Source organism: Dama dama, chromosome 22, assembly GCF_033118175.1.
Source record: "Dama dama isolate Ldn47 chromosome 22, ASM3311817v1, whole genome shotgun sequence".
Lineage (NCBI taxonomy): Eukaryota > Metazoa > Chordata > Mammalia > Artiodactyla > Cervidae > Dama > Dama dama.
The window spans coordinates 51,134,062-51,141,008 of NC_083702.1; the positions used below are offsets into that span (position 1 = coordinate 51,134,062).

Sequence of the window (6,947 nt, forward strand, 5' to 3'; positions counted from 1 at the left end):
ACAAAAATCCTTTCAAAGAATGATGGGGTGTATAAAGAGGGACTTAAAGGAAAGGGCAAGGAAAGCTATAGCTGGAAGACTGCCTGGACAAAAGTTAATTCATACTCTAATGCTCATTTTCTAAGACTAAAAATAAAAAGTTTATCACATAAAAGTACAGACTCTTAAGACTTCCTTATCTGCTTAGTTTTAGAAGTAAACCATTTACAGTTTGTTACAAAAACAACAACAGAAAGTTTTCCAGATTTAGAAAGCAAGTTCTAAAAGTAAATTATCAAAATTCTAAAATTATCAAAACATGATATGCGAAATTATAGAATACATACTCTCTAAATTTCAGAGTACACATGACCCCACTTCAAGAAACTATTTTGGGACTTCCCTGGTGGCACAGTGGATAAGAATCCACCTGCTAATGCAGGGACACAAGTTCAATCCCTGATCCAGGAAAATTCCACATGCCACAGAGCAACTAAGCCTGTGCCCCACAACTACTGAGCCCAAGCTCTAGGGCCCCATAAGCCACAACTACTGAGCCTGTATGCCCCAACTACTGAAGCCCGCGTACCTAAAGCCTATGGTCTGCAACAAGAGAAACCACCATAATGAGAAGCCCTTGTATGGCAATGAAGAGTAGCCCCCACTTGCCCCAACTAGAGAAAGCCTGTGCATAGAAAAAGAAAAGAAAAAAAATAAAGAAAGAAATTTTTTTAAAAAGAAACTATTTTGTAGGTTATTTTAACTCTGATTAAACTTAAGCATTGTTCCTCAGTATAAGATTAAAAATTTGTATTGAATATCAGAAGTGCCAGTTTCTAGGGTATTCTTCTTAATAAAAGTAGAAAATGATAAAATTTTGTCTGTAAAATAACCACATGGGAAAATGGCAGTGGATCTAGACATCAAGCAGTGGATAAATTATAATGAAACATCATTTGCTAACTCCAACTGCATACTTCTGACTCCCCACTGAAACAAAAATTATATTTTCTAAAAAGGTTGGGGGGGGCAGTGTATCTATAAAACCCACACTTCACAGCAGGATTACAGTAAAGATGTGTTATACAACAAGCAGGAAATGAACTTCTATATAACTTTATGTAGAATTTAATTTCTTTGTGGGTATTTCCCCATTTGAATTAATGCAAATTACATTACTCATCCTAGAGAGAAATATGAATCAATCAGGCCAAGTACAAATATAAAAATGAAGTTTCTCCACTCTGACTCACTCACATCACAACTGTCAAATGAGATGATAAAAATAAAAACTGAAGAAAATAACCTGGGGAAATACTATTCCAAGGCAAACGTTTTTAAAATAAATGTGAACAGCCAAGTATATAAGTTGTACCCCCCTCAGAAGAAAGTCACCGTTTTTACCAGGAGAGGTACACAACCATTGTTCACGGCCAAAGACGTTGAAAATTAATTTCCATATTAATTGGTGTGAATATGAAAACAGTTTATATATTATATATATATTCTAAAAAGCTAAGGAACTGGTATTTGTCAAGGTAAAACCAGAAGGTATTTGTCCAGAAGGCCTGGTATACTCAGAAATTATTCAGATAATGACACTAATAAATATTTGCACACTTATTAAAATGTATAATTTTATTTAGGGCTTCCTAATAAAAACATACTTGGTAGGTTTCCAAGTACTTTTACATAGACTTGAAATTATCCGGGCCTCATAATGAACCTGTGTATTTTACGGGCAGAGTAGATAAGCTGGCACCACCATCATCACCCTGTTGTCGAGGAAACTGAGATTTACAGAAAGAGAACTGAGGTGTTTTTCATCCAGCTGTTGCTTCTGCTGTACCAGCATGAGGATGGAGCTATGAAGGGACAGGCTAGATTAGAATAAGAAACCAGTTTTTAATAGGGTCAATTGTGCTTGGAATAGAGACTGATATTTGTTGACGGCCATCTTCCTAAGATTCAGAATTGACCAAAGGAAGGTCACCATCCCAGGTCTTAAGTCTTGACAGCAAAACAGGAAGAGCAAACAGTTCCTCTGGTGGCTCAGAAGGTAAAGAATCTGCCTGCATTGCAGGAGACCCAGGTTTGATTCCTGGGTTGGGACAGTCCTCTGAAGAAGGCAATGACTACCCACAGTATATTCGCCTGGAGAATCCCGTGGACAGAGGGGCCTGGTGGACTACAGTCCATGGGGTCGAAAAGAGTGAGCGACTGAGCAACTAACACTCTCTTATTTAACCAGCACTTAAATAGCATTTACTATGTGTCAGGCACGTTCTATGGCTTTTACAAATATTTATTAATTTAATCCTCACAACAAACTTCTGAGATAGTACTATTATCATCCATATTTTACAGATGAGGAAACTGAAGCACAATAGGTAAATAACTTATCCAAGGTCACATGGCTAATAGGATATAGAACCAAGATCCAACCTCTGACTTCAGAGTTCAGGCTCTTAACCATTATTTGGTAACACAAAAGGTTAGACAACCCCGTCACCTCATAACTAAAATCATCTCGATCATCAACTAGTCTCAGCTCTTCATTTTAAAGGTTAAACAAGGGAGAAGAATCTCAAAAGATCACCAGAGCTTGATAACTGAGCCTCCAGAGGGCAGGAATCATAAAACAGATTTCTAAGATCCGGTCATTTTTAAAATTCTCTACCATTTACTGCCTATACTAATCATTTAGAATGCATTAATAGCATGGGTTATCCTAGATCATCTTTCTTTCTAAGCCTATGTTCTGCCTTCTCAGTTTGAATAAACCCCCTAGGAATGGGACCTATGCCTCCTACCTCTGGGCAACCCCACTCCCGATATATGTCCCACACAAAGGGCATCAGATGGCGTCAGTAGGGATGAAGCCTCAGGTGACAATGAAGCAGACTAAGGTGAAGAACAAAGATGAAAGGTTCTGCCTGCTTTAAATGTGTCCACTGCTTGCCCTCCTTCCCTTTGTTTTTATTTGGAAAAAGAGAACACACACACAATCAAAGAAGCCTGTCTCTACATAAGGCTTCCAGAATAAAAAGACTTCTGAATTCAATCTCTCTGAGAAGTGGAAAATAAGTCAAGAGATAGATAAGCTGAGGGAAAACTGAACTTAATAAATTACCTGTACAGATGGCCAGTTACCTTTACTTAAGAGCCCACTGTATCTAATCTCAGAGCTACCCTGAGTATAATTTAAAGCTAAACTTCAGAGATATTTAAATGCCCTCAACCTTCCTGTTAAGCACCTGACCAAGTCTGTCTTTAAATTCTCAACTTCAATCTGTGGTTAAATTGAGGAGGATTAAACCAATCCTCCCCACTGTTGTGATCACTGACCTTTTCTAATAATCTAAGATCATGAACCAAATAGGAAGCACAGTTCATTCTTTGTCCATAAAAAACCAGAGCATAAGGAGATATTTATCCAAATTAGAAGTACCTTAAATAACAATTCCATAGGAAATATTCCCTATTGACATGCCTAAAAGGGCACCAAATTACCCAGTTTGGTTAACTCCCTCACCTTATCTTCCCTGACCTTGACTACCTGACAACACCTAGGATTTTGCAAGAGCTAAGAAAAAGATTACTGAAGCAATATTTTGTTCTCAAATCAACATTCTCCAAGTACTCTGAAGCAAGTTACACCTACACATACCGGCTTCCTAAGGTGAAATCCAATTTTTACACCTAAGCTCAAATGTCTGTTGAATTTCTCTCATTCAACAACCTGTCACCACCCTCTGAGGTTAACGTCTTACCTCAGTCTAGCATCTGCACGTGGACCTGCTGAAGATGACCACAGGGTGGATGTGGATACAGACCTGTGCCTGGGCTCTGGGATCCTCGAGGGCCGTGCTGGTGGACCCTGGGGGTGCCACTCACCACGACGGCTGAGCTTTTTGGCAAGATTTGACTAGAGAGATGATCCTTAGCTACAAGTAATAGAAGCAAAGATGATAATTATCGGAAAGAAAAACACGATGATGCAGCTTCTAATATTAGGTTTACTCTACAAGCCTTACAATTTTAGCCCCAGGAGCCAAAATAAGGACTGTAAGGAAGGACTCTACCACGGATTACATCTTTAGTTCTGTCATCTGACTGGAGACTTCCGTCAGTTCATTCGATATTCCCCACTCATCTCACCATACTCAGAGTTAGTTCTCAGGGGATCCTGACAAATGATAGCAAGAGCCTGAACCATCCCTGGAAGGTAGAAGAGTCAGTAAGAGGCTCTGGACACCGAGGGCCACATGTACCCGACCCTCACTCCCGCCTGTGTCTGACACATGAGGCCCCAAATCAGACATTATGTCCCCTTCTCACACAACTTGCTCGGGGACACAGGCACAGCCAGCTCAAACCAAGCCTTCCTGCTTTCCCTCCAGCTACGTCTTGGATAAGCAGACACAGGATCTTTAGGACACAGAAGCAGCCAATTTAAAAAACAACAACAACAACTTTTTTCCAGCATCTCTGTTTCCTCCCCAGACTTTGCTGCGGCCCAATCTGGCACCATAACCAACATGATCCAGCTGAATGGTATGTGATCCCCACACAACAGCTCTGTCATCCCATGCGGCATCACCAGCCAAAACCACTGAGAGATTGCTACCTCCAGCTTGTAAATGTCTAAACGAGCCGTCTTCTCCAGGGCTCACACACAGACCAAACTCAACCCTACCCTTACTATGAATACTTGCTCTGCGAATTACTTCTTCTCATTTCTGCTTGTCTGAGACCTAACTGTTCTCCAATCTCTTCATCATCTTCATAGTTCATATTCATGTTTACTAGAGAGGGAGTGAATATCTAGATGCATCATCTCATTTAGTGTTTACAAGGATACCATTAGGCAGACTCTGCTATCTCATCACCCCTACTTTGCAAATAAGGAAACATTCAGAGGTGGAGCAAACTTCCCAAGGTTGCACAGCTTACAGTAAGTGATGGAGTTAAAATTCAAATCAGGGCTATAGTTCTCTAGAACTATACTTCAGCAAAATTATAATTAAGCTCTGGTTTTCATCTTGTCTTTTCCATTTTGCTTATTTTAGAAGGCAAAGTGGATACAAGGATTCTTAGTGGTAAAATCTCATAGAAAGAGAATCACAGGATAGGAGCATGGGAAAGACACTTGGGGCCACTAAGCTAACTGATTCATTCTACTGATAAAGAAACTGAGGTACAGACAGGTAATTAATCGGCGTTGGAGTCAGGCCTACCACACACGCTTCCTATCCCATTATGCCTTACTGCCTCTCTTGACTTCATGGGATAACTGATTCTAAAAGAAGGTGACAATTCCTTACATAACATCTATGCTAAAGGCCCCACCCTCCTATTAAGCTCAGATATTTGTCAATACACAGAACACAGTACTAAGTGCCATGGAAAGGAAAGGAATATCTTCCATAATCAAAAAAGCTGCAGTCTTACTGGGGAAAGACTATTCACCACAAATAAAAATAAAACAAACAGATGGATAGGTAAATAAATAAATATCAAGAGACTGCCCAAATAAACATAATCATCAGAATTTTTCCTTAAATTCCACCTCTAACAAAGGCAAATACAATTTATTCATTTTATCATTTATTTTCAAAATTTCCCCATCAATTTTGAAATAAAATTTGAAGCAGCACTGAAAGAAATATATTAAGTAAATGTTGCAAGAACTACACAGAACCAGGTGGTCAGAAAAACCCACATAAAATAATGTTTCTTCGTGCTTGTTTCGGCACAAAATTCTGCACAAAATTGGAATGATACAGAGAAGATTAGCATGGCCCCTGCGCAAGGATGACATGCAAATTTGTGAAGCGTTCCATATTTTTAAGAAACAAAAAAAAATTAATAATGTTTCTTCTATTTTGCCCCAACTCTTCTGCCTGAGATCAATTCATATATTTTGATCCATCACGTATCTACTATCCACGTACAAAAACTCTAAAGCGTAATAAAAAAAAAAAAAAACCTCCATACTTAAACATCTATAAGAATTATTTACATCAGTAAAAGAGATTGGATAGCCCAGAAACAGACAAATATGGAATAATTTATAATAAAATATATCACAAGACAACAAAGGGAGAATGTATTTTTTATATAGTATAGCAATGATGACTTGATAATTTGGAAAAAAGTTTTTTCCCTTATCTCTTACTATATGACAAAGCATGTTAAATGGAACTTTACCAGATCTCTGAGGCAATAACTTCCTAAGCTTAGAAGTAAATACAAACGAAAAGAGCAACAGATTATACTGCAAAATAATAGTAATAATAGTAGGGTTTTTAAGGCAAAAGAGTAGCTTAGAGAAAATATTTACATTTAAAACAAAGCAAAATAAAAAAACAACCAGCAAATTGGTGAGAAAACAGCACTACCATAATGATACAATGAATAAAGAACAGAAATTCTTTAATTTATTAGAAATAAAAGAGCAAACCTAGAATAAAAAGTGTCTATTGATTTTATTTCATAATCATAAATTCAAATTAAAACAATGAAGAATCATTTCTTATATATTAAAAATGGAAATTCCCACTGGGGGTAATTGTGCACTGAGGACAGTCCATGGAATATGAGGGGGTATGTAAATAAACTATTTACATATACATAATTTAAACATACATTTTTAAATATATTTTATTTTATATTATATATATAATTTAGATTTTATATTTATTATATTTATATAATTTTATAATATATAAAATTTATATAATTTATATTTTATATTTATTATATATATTTATGCATATAAATATATATAATAGATATTTATATATATAATTTATATTTTATATTTTTATTTAATATAAAATATTATATTATATATATATATTTTTAACCCAGTATTCTCACCTGGGTTATTATCTTAAAAGAAATCTAAAATAATGAAAATATTACACTGTATTCACAAAAATGATCCCACTTACTAGTCTCAT

General features: G+C 36.7%; 1 non-coding gene across 1 annotated transcript; it reads left to right on the forward strand.

The window, feature by feature from the left end:
- Positions 1–5,725: 5,725 nt before the first annotated feature.
- LOC133044149 (U6 spliceosomal RNA) lies at positions 5,726–5,831 on the forward strand. Its single transcript, XR_009689891.1, has one exon. It is a non-coding gene; the product is annotated as a U6 spliceosomal RNA (small nuclear RNA).
- Positions 5,832–6,947: the final 1,116 nt, after the last annotated feature.